The following is a 12,384-nucleotide window of genomic DNA, read 5'->3' as shown; positions in this document are numbered from 1 at the left end:
ACAACGGAAAAAAGTTACGTACGTATAGGCGATACGTGCGATTTTTCATATTTCTGCGCCAGATTTACCGTTCGCGTAAATTTAACAGTCGGATCGCAGATCTTTACGCAAACTCGTATTTTTACGGACGCGACTCAAAAAATTAAACTCGAGCAGATATTTATTCCATGCATTAAATATTACGAGAAGTATTATATTTGCGATATTTTATATTCCATTGCGTATTACGCGCGTTCTGGTTTTTTCAAACTTTCCCGTAAATAAATGGAGATCTATTAATAAGATCGTTCGATCAATAAGATTAATTCACAGTTGCGGATTACTCCGCGCTCAATATTCGTTGATTTGTTAAGATAATAATGACAACAAAAAATCTATTGTTATTTAGAATGTACACGTATATATTGTTATGTTGTTGCAATATATATACATACGTTATAAATAAGAAGGTTTCGGATATTTTGTTATGTTTATTCATTATACGTCATTATCATTTTTAACAATAACTAAACACTTACAACGGAATAATTCAAAATTATAAATCAATCCTAATTATCGATAGTGCGCAGATTTGTGCGTACTCGTGGGAAAGTTGAAAGTGCAGAAATGCATAGAATACTCGTATACTTCTACATATTTTACAACGTCAATTGTATTTCTGTTTCTTATGGAAAACCGAAGGAATCGATCATTCAATTGGAATTTTATGGAAATGCGATACGTCGTAATGAATTTTATTAAAGCTTTAAAGCATTTCGTTTGGCAACGTAAAAGACGCAAATGAACTCAAATATTATAGGAATATTATACGTGATTCGATGTGGGAACAGCCTTGCTTCGGTTCGAAGTCACGTTACGAGCGACAGAACGAGTTATGAGGTAACAACACGCATGGGAAGACATACCCTTTCACTTTGGCATTTCACTCTCACGGGAGCAGAGAACCTCTATTCCGATGATACGAACTGACGATCAGCGAAAGCGTAAAAAATAATTACGGTAAGCAAATTGTCATCGAGTTCCAAATCTCTGTCACACTTCCAAAACTACTTACTTTTTAAATGTAATAAGCGTAAGTCTCTTTCCAATTTTTTATGTTTTTCTAAATTTTCTATCAAAATAAATACCTACAGATTTGTAACAATTGAAATCTATTCCAAAACTATTAAAAATTAGAAGAAAGTAGCAAATTTGTAATGTTTGCTAATTCAAGTTTGTTAAATTTGAATTTGAAGTTTAGATTGTATCATAAATTCACGCTGTTTCTCTACACATCGTATTACGTATTCTTGTGACAAATGCAAAAACAGGACGAATTTATATTAAAACCCAATATTAATTTTTTTACCACATCTTTTATGAAAATATATTTACATACGTAATTGGCAGTACGGCGAAACAACACAAGATAAATGAGATGAAAAAACTAGAACTCCTCGTAATAATTAATCTACTCGAGCAGACAAGTTTTTTACCTTGTCGATGAATATTAATTATTAGTAACACGTAATGATTAGTAACAATCGACGCTGGTCGAATGAAATCGTAGCGGTAGTCGAAAAAAAATTCGAGTCACCGATTACCAACAAAACCGGGGTTACCGATAAATAAAAATTCCAATTGTTTATATCAATAGTTACTAGCTAAGACTAAATTTGCATTATCGACGATTATCATTAGCTCGGAAATCAGAACAATTACAAATTAATATTTTCTGATGGTTTCGTTTTTTGAAAAATTTCCTTCTCACTTATCGATAAACCGACAACTTCCATTCGAGTAAAAATGTCTACTCGATGACTTTTTTACGTAAAGTGTTCAAAATAACCGTTACTTTGGATGTCTGGTTCCAAGTGGCTCGTATGTATATAATGTTGGAGAAATAAACGAACGAATTGAAAGCCAAGAGGCTTCAGCGAGAATGCGTTTCCAAGTAGACGCGATCAACGTCAGAGATATGTAAGTAGTTAGAGCACGTAACCGTGGTAACTTTCCCACAGTCTAGTGGGATCGAATCGCGATTAATATAACCCGCGCTAATACGCACGCTAGCCCAATGATCTCGCACGAGTACAACGAAACGTAATTGGCTTTCTTACTGTTTGTACGAGGTTACGTAAGATACAACACAACAACAGCTCGCCGGTAGAAGTCTATACGCGAGCTTTCGAGCACGATAGCGAGACACTTTCGTCTCTGTGAGCGAGCAGATAAGCCGAGGCAACTGTTCACCGGTGCAGCAGTGCAGTGCAACAGTGCAGTGTAGCAGCAGTGCAGTGACAACCGTTTACTTTCGCTGCCTAAGGCCCGTCCACACCGTGTCGCTCCTAAATAAGGATCGATCGGTACAGAAACGGGTTCCGTGCGAGGTAATCTCGTTAATTAGATACGCCATGGTGAGCGTATCTATCCTGCGAAACCGTGTTATGCGAAACTGTGCCGGTTTCTCTTACTCCGAATTTTTGTTTCGGTCAACGTGCGTAAAAACCGTTTCCTAAAATTTGTGGAACGGCAGATTGAAATCCTGAGATTCGAAAGGTCGTGCATTTGTATCCGATTGCGTAACTTTGCCATTAAGGAGTAAGCACTCTGATTAAGCTTGTAAAATGTGCAGCCAATAAAATACGACAAACGCGTACATACAGCGAGAGGACAACACGATTTTTACACTTGGAACATAGAAATAGAAAGACAAATATCGTTTATATTATCGAATATATTCGAATATATCGAACTGTATATTATAGACAGCCACTTGTTCCATTAATGCATTCGTAACCGATGTAATCGCATAATGCCATGCAGTATCATCGGGTATCTCGCCGCATGGCCGATGACGACACGCGTATGTCATCGGTATTTTCAATCAAGTCTCGCTCAATTATAAGTATAAATAACGTTTAGACCTATTATATGCATGTTGTACAATTTTCTCATTCTTGAAATAAGTACCATTGCCTTTTGCGTGTTTCTCTTCTTGAAATTTCGGTCGTTCGACGTCGAGATTATTACGGATGTTCGATGACATACCGCGTATTCACGACCTAATAACTTTTATTTTCACATTGATTAGGTTCGTTTGTTGTTTTATCGTAAATGCAAAGAAAAGTTTTCAGACGTTCCGGGGAAACGCTTTACGACAGCATCGTAACATAAACTGGACATTGTACATAGATACTTTCGAAAATAGTCTGCTTCAAAGTACAAAGAAACTGGACTTAAAAGATAATTATTTCGTCCTGACGCAAGATGACTATCCAAAGCACGATGCCACTAATACGCGAGCGTGAAACGTGTATAATGTTCTGAAACACCTAAAAATGTACGATCCGCGGATATAAACGTTGTTGAAAATACACGCGACGACCTGTAACGAAAATTACGGAACCGGAATATTTCATCGAAGAATGATTTAAAAAGAGTTCTTTTCGAAGAGTGGAAAAATATTTCATTAAGGTATTCATCGATCTGATAAATTCAACGAGGCGACGGCTTCGAGTCATAATAAAATCAAAAGGAAACTCCACTGGGAATTAAGATAGTTGAAATATCGAAATAATTAATTTGAAAAGTGACTCTCTCCTAGATATTAGATAAACCTCGTTAGATTTTTGTCCTCTTTTAGATATTTGCTAATATTTTCATAAACACATCTTTGTTAAGAAAATTATTCTCCAGACTTGTAAGAATATGCGCGTGTTTTTTATTTTTTCAAATTATATCAACAAACGACGTTCCATCGTAATTTGGTTCAGATCAATTACCGTACGAATAATTTTTACTTTGGCTGTAACTACACGCTGCTTGCTCTGCCATGGTCGATAATAAATTTCAGCCACTTACATAAATCCGGAACTTTGATTTCACTTCTTTGAAGGCTTACATTACACGTAAGATCGTTTACCGGAGCGCGAATATAACTTCAACTTTTAATTACACTTTCTGTTTCGTCCTTTAATCGTCGAAAACCGGAAACTAATTAGCACAGTTGAAGTATTTCCGATGTTTTACATTATTTATCCAACACGTTAAAAGCAGTGGGTCTCAACCGATGCACCTCCGGAATTAAACATTCCAGTTTTATCAAGAGTCGAGTAAAACTTTTATAAATATTTACATTATGTTACATTTTACAAGTTCTTTATTCAGCTTTTAACTTCTCTAGATCTTTTCTTCTCTATTTTAAATGAACTTTGCGCGTCGACACTTTAACTCTGTAGTAAAATTTATCTTGTAATTTTGTATTCCATCAGTGAAAGTTCTAAAGGATCATACTTTTTAACAGACTTTTGGGGTAAAATAAGAGATGAAATTATATTTTTTTAACAGAACTATTTAAGGAATTAGAGACATATAAAAAAAAGAAATTTCCTATCTGTGCAAAAATTTACGAAATAAATTTCTCAGTAGATAACTTCATTTTGTAAATGTTTTGTAGAAACAAAGAAAATAGCGAAAGAAATTGCTGTTCAAAACTATGATTAAACAAAGTAATAAACTATGAGTAAACTAAATAATAAATTTCATTCCGTCCCTGATTTTTAAAAAAGAAGCTTTACGGTTAGTTTTCACGAAAATAATAGCTCTTTTCGATTAAGGTATCCTTTCTTTGTTCTTACGTAAATCTGTGATCTATCAGTTTTATTAAAAGATACGTTCATGCATACTTTTATGGTTATAACCTTGGTGATTTCGATATTTCGAAAATTTTCCTTGTAATCTCGAAAATATTACGTGACTTCGAGAAGATGAACTGCTGCGCTAAAGCTTTCAACGATAGCAAGATGGTAAAAAACGATACAAATAAATGTTTATAAATGTTCGACCGTACAAGAAGGAAATACGTGCTACGAGGAAGAATGCAGCTTTCAAATCATACATTTCTAACGTACGTCGTACGCTTTGGGAAAATGATCGTTCGGCTCTGAGGAAAACCGGTTTGTCTCGTAACAGAGGAGGCCTGGAAACTCGGGCCCAAATATTTCACGCGTCATTCAGGAATGCAACTCACTTTCTGAAGGTAAAGGTCTAGAAGAAACTGAAAAGATCGTTACGCAAGAGATTTCTTGGAATTGTCAAAAAAGCTGTGAAAAGAAACGAAAATTTCCAACATTTAAAATACGACTGTATTTCCTGAGTTTTTTTACCGAAACTGGCATGTTTCGGTGTTGTACTTTTATAAATATCTAATTAGAAAAATTCAATAACGTTACGCGCCAACATTACAAATTTATTAATCTATATATCTATAGAATATTATCGATGATTGTTATAAATTGTCTTCTGTTTTCTATGATTAAATCCTCCGGTATTTTACTCCAACTGTAAGCAGACCTTTATGCAAATTCATATTTTTATAAACACAAACTTTCATCCAGTTTTGCGATTCCAAATTTGAATGACAATCGTATAACTATCGTAAAGGTCATGGCACTTACGACGTGCGAAATTATTTCGTACTACTCGCAGAGATACGTTTCGCGTCAATGTAAGTATAGATACCGATTCCGTGTACGTTATATAATATCTTAACGATTCAATCTTGTGCTAAAATAAGACAATCGATGATTAGAAACAAGCGTATATAATGGATGCGCTAATTATTCGCAACTACATACCTATTTCGTATTCACGAATACATATTAGACACTTCCTGACAAACGAACTGTGCGTGATAATTCAGACACCTTACGCGTACTATGAATTTCTAGAGCGTGTCGAAAAATAAAATTTACGAGTTGATAAGACTTTATATTAAATTTTCATAACGTGAAATTGATTGTTCAATAATAGACGAGAGTTCTCTTTATCGTGAAAAATGGTCTTGGTCGGTTGATGAGTATCGAATATATACAGTGGCTATAAAAAGTATTTGTACAACACCTTTGTATTTATCATAGCATTTATATAATAATTACTTAAAGCCACGTATATTAAGTTTCACTTTCTCCGCTATTATTAGTACGAACATAATATACAAATACTATGATGAGTATCGAATATGTACAGTGGCTATAAAAAGTATTTGTACACCTTAAGGCCACGTATATTAAATTTCACCTTCTCTGCTAGTATTCTTTCTCTGTTATTATTGATATAAACGTAATATACAAATACTAATATATGATAATAACGATAATAATATTAATTTATTTGTGCTTTAGGACCATAGCCTATTACGAGGAGGTTGTTACATTTATTCCCGGTTTTTTACACTACATCATATTGTTACATTGAATCTTTTTTTCTACCCTATATTGGTATTTTGTTGCCTTATGGCACATTACTTTTTTTTATCCTAGTGCATAGAATACATGCACTAGGATAATTATATCTATTTGTATTTACATCTATATCTCCATATGAAAGTATCTTTTCCATATATAAATATTAATATAATGATACAAATATTATATTAATATTATGAAAATGTAATGTAAAAGCAGATAAAAAGGAACGTTTCATAGGAAGATAAGAGTATGCACGAAACTCTTTGTAGCCACTGTCTGTAGCCACTGAAATAAAACTTCTTCACGACGATATTAAATTAATAGATTAGCTCCATCATTTACCAGAATCCTTTCCAGCTTAGAGGATTATTTGCTTCTTTCAATATGGGCTTACTTATCAAATTTATTTATATACAAGTTTAGCAATTTTCAAAGTTTAATACAATTAAACGAACACTTTCAGAAGACTCCATACAACGATAAACAATTTCCCGTGGGTAAACATTAGTTGTAAACGAGCGAACAAACTAAGAGAGAAAATTACCCGCAAGAGTAATTCTTTAAAAACGAAATACCGATATTCCGGTTGTAGCACATTCATTGATGGATTAAACATTTCCTCGGCCAGTTCAACGAATCTCTAATGAAATGGAAACTGATTAAACGCGCTTACGTAACACATTAGCGACAATACATTAATCGCAACGACACGTTGAGAAAAACAATACAGTAGGTACTTATTGATCCCGAACTCTATATACTATATTATATGTAGTATGCGTTTACAACCGATTGAATTAATACGACGATATACCGAAGATTCGATCGATCCGAGATTATATTTATATTCAATTTAAATTTTATTACGGAATATAGTTTTAAATTTTACAAAGCTTATTGGAAGAACTGAAAAAAAAATAAAAATTTCATTTGTGTTTCAAAACTATTTGTATCCCAAAAAGATCCAGTCCCGTATGGGCAACAAGCTAATCTAAGAAAAATTTAGAAAACTCACTTGCTTTTATTACTGTTATATAACGTCATATATTACTCCAATATTAATAAGCGTATAAATGTAATGTTAATTAAAAGTAGAATATCGTAAAAATTGATTATTAATTAAATTCTAATTTGTTCTTTGCATCGTGCCATGACTTATGATTATCTATGAGGATAAATTATAACAGTACGTATGTACGTTGAACGCGACGTGACATACAGTTATCTCGTATAAAGTATATTTACGCGGAATCACGTAAAAATGACTCACTGCAATGTTATGTAGCGTATATCCCCGTGTTATGAATGAAACGATTCTATAGGCTCGACGGGCTTATCAAGAATTCCCTTCTATTTTACAAGAATCACGATCATTTACAGATGCAAACGATCCACTTCCATTACCGTTTTCCCATATTCCAGCATCGTACAATATATGCTACCTACTTGTAGCAGTAAATTATTTCGTTTAAATTGTTCTGAGTTTAAGATTCGACGTGCTAGTAGCGATAGATCGAAACATACTATACGTAAGAAATATTTTATTTTCGAAAAATAAATTCGGTTACGTTCCGTAACCTTGGCATATAGCAAAATCTATCCCTCGGTGAAGACGGCCATCAACTGTAAAAATATAATTCGGATGGCAATAATCTCGAAAAACTGTCATTAAACAAAGCATTTTTACTTTGCCGTCAAGGCCCTTCTTTGTTACAAAATATGTTTCAGGTCGAGAAATTCCTCAGGGTTATCCCTCAAGCAGGTAGAAAATGGGAAAAGCGGATTTTTCTCACGTTTAACGGTCATTTATACCCCCGAGCAACCGTTGGTGGGCAGACCATATTCAACTTTTTTTCTGGTAATGTTATCCAAATCATTTATATCGTTGGAATTTTTTGGTCCATAAAATTCACGCGAAAAAATATAGCAACGTCGTTAATGAGCACCGTGGTAGCTTTTTAAACAAAATGAAGCAGTTGCGGTTTATCACATCAGCAGAGCGAATGAAATTTACAGAACAAAAACGATAACAGAGATATTAGAATTTAAATAATATTCTCATTATAAACAAATTGACTTTGTTCGAGGTGTTTGTTTTTACCGCCGTTCGATTTTGATCATCCTAACATTATAGCTGCATCTAATATTTCTCAACAGTAGGCGCTGTTCAGTCGTTCACTGACAGAAACCTCGTTGTGTCGAAAACGAAAGAAATAAATACAGGCGGCCTCCGTCGGCGAACGTGCGTTATTTCATTCGCGAATGAATCACCGATTCGAGCGAGACACTCGAGGGCATAAGTATAAAATCAGAGTTTCACGAAAACCTCTTTAACTCTAAGAACATTTATTGCCGCTTTCCGCGTTTTTAATGAAATCCAATTGCGTACGTACTACGAAGGTAGTCGCGCCAACTGCAATTCACTTAATACTTTTTAATCGCTGTCATTATTATTATACTTAAAGAGGAGAACAGTTGTTGAAAATTACATCGTTTTCAGATATTTACGCGTAAATATCCATCAGACCAATAGAAAAAAGTAACGAATCAGCGCACGAAAAAACGATATAGAATTAGCTTCAAGAATTATAAATAATGATTATTACCCGAGAACAAACGTAGAAATCTAAACGACTTGTTACAGGGCAGATAATAAGTAAGAATATCGTAAACATATTGTACTTCTTAAAAATGAGCAAATTAATTTAAGCACGGAAGGAATAATTAATGTTCGTTTTGGTTTCGTATTTGTATCTTGCACATCGAAGTAACGATAGTCATTTTCCGTTTATATAGATGTAATTGCTGAATATCAAACATCATAGTGTTTAATTATAAATGAATTTAATGATCAACCCACGTATGTTATACATTAACGATATAATTTTGTTACCATCGATGTAAAATAATACTGAACAAATAAGAGCATGTAAAATAGCGTAACGAGCGTTATACGTATCGATGCATGTATCGCTAAATTTACGTAATTTCATACGTACCAAACATTGTAATATACTTTTGTACACAAAGTAATCCATTATAAAGAGAGTAATAATTTACCGACTGATTTAAAATCAATTTCCTTAACAAGGTTTTGAACGATTAAATCGATCGGATCATAAGATTACCGAAATTTCACATTATCGCGTCAAAGTATATAATTAATGATTATACTTTTGAGTAATTATCCCCTGTCACCGGCACACGATAAACATCGCGTATTTTTCAATCGCTGCAACGTCTAATTAAGCTCTGCTTGCTACGTGATAACGTATCCACTAGTATGCATAACTTTGCGACGTGGTCAATTTTCAAAATGACATAGAAACGACAAGAGTTTTATTTTGTCTCGTACACGAACGTGACATTCGACAATAGCAGATCGTTTTACAAAACAATGATCGTAATTCTATATGGAGGTAATATGGTGAAAGCGATTTCATAAATGAAACGATAACGTTACACACGAACAGAGTTCTTAAATTACCAACTACATTGTCATAAAGAATATTCCAAAACAATCGATATTTTCTATCTCTACCAATTTGCTCCGATTTGCAATAACTTGTCTCTTATTTTACCAATACCAATAATACCAGAATCTTCGCTATTTTTAATATCTAAATTCGTGATGTTTCCACTTTCTTAACATTCACGGAATATTTAATACTGGTGTACATTAATCGCTATTATTTTTCCGTCAGATTTTACGAAAAATAAATGAATAATTTATGAATAATTTCGGCCATTCTTGAACCACTCGGTTTTATCAAATTACATTTCTTAGATTCAGTAGGAGGTACCATTTGCAATAACGAAAGAATTCAGAGTGCTACGATCTTCCCAAGTATTTATGTCGTAACTAAAAATACGTGAAATGTTTGAAATACATGTGATTTCGTAATTGGCACATAAGATAACGGAAAAAATAATAAACAGAATTTTTTCTGCCGAATAGTAAATAACGTAAATTACGATTTGTCTCGATGATCCTACCGTAGCAAGGTTATTCTCGAATATTCCTAATCTTTGCTTCTCTCTCGCTTTAATGGAAACAAATCAACAAACACTTAACGAGAACGCCACAGGATATCAAAGTGCGCAGAAAAGAAATAACGGTTTACAAGGTAATCCGCTCAAAATATTTTCCGGGTTTTTCGTTTGACACAGTTACGGTCGTCGTACTATTGTATACACAGTAGCTTGGGAAAATATTCGAACAGTCCTCTAGAAACTTATTTATATAAATATCGTACAAAATTTTAAAACCTAACAAGACACGACTATCTTGATGATATTATTCAATTTTGAAAGCAGGTTACATTTGAAGAAATTTCAAACTATATATAAAAATTACGAGACATTTATTTAAAGAATACGCTTTACAAAAGATCACCGAAGCATTTGATTTATTCCGTAAGATTTATTCGCTGTATCGTTAATTGTATTTTTCAAATTACTATTCATGCTGTATACTAATTTTTCCACTAAGAATATGGTTGCATAAACGTCTCGTAAAGTCTATGTACACCTTTGGATTGCATTGGAACGTTGCTACGATAATCACGATGGTCGCGTTCTATCATAATAGCAAGGAGATTTGAAAAATATATTCAGAAAAAAGACTCTGTGTCGAGCGTTCGAATACTTTCGCAAATGTTTACATTTTACTAGTCCAATAAAAGATACGTACTCACCGTAAATACGAGGATAATCCGTACGTAGTCGAACGGAAGAATGCTGTTTTGCGATCAAAGAATCCTTCGACTCAAGCATGCACCGTGTACTCGTGGCACATGTCACACAAAAACGTATCAAGGAGGAAAAATAAAGGCGAACGAAGAGCCGGCGTACTATAATCGAGGAAAGATGGATCTCGCAGTCACTTTCGTCTTTATTCAGCTATTCTGTTCCACCATTTAGCACGCGCATCAAGATCGGTTTCTCGACACGTACGCGTAACGATTAATCGCGGATAATTGCGCGCCTACCCTTACACAACGGTCGTTAGGTTAGGTTAACTACGCACGCACAAAACTGCCAACGGAAAATCCAATTTCTGTCCGTCGCTGTTCGAGATTGTCGTTCGACCCACAGGCTTCGGAACGCGAGAACGAAAGCACCTTGAAAAATACACACGCGCGAAGAACGCCGTATTTGTTTAGCACTTAGGTCGAGTTTCGGCGTTGATTTCGAGCGAAACGATACGCGAGAACGACTTTGCAACGTACACAAAACCGAGCCGATTTCGGTAAAAAAGATTTTGATAGGAACAGGAAATTTCCTCCACTTTCTCCACTTAAAAGCGAAATCGTCGCCAACTAACTTCCGGTAGGGCGAGCACGGTATTATTTCGCTGTTTGCCTGTTTCCTTTGTTTTCACCGGCAAGCCGGTGCACCGATGCACGCTTTTTCTTTCGATGCTCGTAGAACTCTGGTTCTTCCGTTCTTCGTTCCTCACGGCTCGGCCGCTGCTGCGTGACTGACCGTTTGCTGCCTTTACTAGACACACCGCACGAGGCGCGCCGAAGGCAAACGAAGGGGGACCGACGGTTCGTCGATCGGAAACGACCCTCGGGTTGAGGGAGCCTTCCTTTGTTCAGGCGAGACCATGCAGCATGGCTCGCAACGTACTTTCTCTCTTTCTCTCCCTTTTTTCCCTTCCCCTTTCCCTCTCGCTCGACTCTTCCTCTCTATTTTTCACCTTCCTTTTCCACTTTTATTTCTTTCTCTTCCTTCTATGCACCACGGTTCTTTCTTATGTTCCCCGCTCGCTACGATTCCTATCTCACCTCTTTATTTTTCTTTTTTCTTTCTCTTTCTCTCTCACTCTCTCTCCCTCCCTCTCTCTCTCTCTCTCTCTCTCTCGCACAATTCTCGCGCTTCACAGCCTGCAATGCGAACGATCACACGGTCTGTTAGTAACTGAAACGACAGCGACGGTCACACACGGCGTCCCGACGTTGGTAACGATGGCGATGGCGGAGGCGGAGGTGATGGCGTCGGTGGTGGTAGCGTCGGTGGTGGTAGCGTCGGTGGAGGTAGCGTCGGTGGTGGTAGCGACGGTGGTGGTGGTGATGACGATAGTGTTGGTGGTGGTAGTGGAGTGGTGGGGTTGATGGTGATGGTGGTGGTGGAGGTTGGCGGAGGTTGA

The 12,384-nt window shown here is 35.6% G+C and overlaps 1 protein-coding gene across 1 annotated transcript in view; it reads right to left on the bottom strand.

Annotated features, from left to right (window-relative positions):
* Positions 1-12,139, bottom strand: part of brat (tripartite motif-containing protein brain tumor) — an 86,451-nt gene extending 74,312 nt beyond the window's left edge. The window contains exon 1 of the mRNA XM_033333425.2: positions 10,928-12,139. The gene's annotated coding sequence lies outside the window, so the exon portion shown is untranslated. The remainder of the gene's footprint in view (positions 1-10,927) is intronic.
* Between the last annotated feature and the right edge of the window lie 245 nt (positions 12,140-12,384).

This window comes from Bombus vancouverensis, chromosome 5, assembly GCF_051014615.1.
Source record: "Bombus vancouverensis nearcticus chromosome 5, iyBomVanc1_principal, whole genome shotgun sequence".
Lineage (NCBI taxonomy): Eukaryota > Metazoa > Arthropoda > Insecta > Hymenoptera > Apidae > Bombus > Bombus vancouverensis.
Note: the sequence above shows the minus strand (reverse complement) of the source record. Positions and strands in the feature narration are given on the sequence as shown.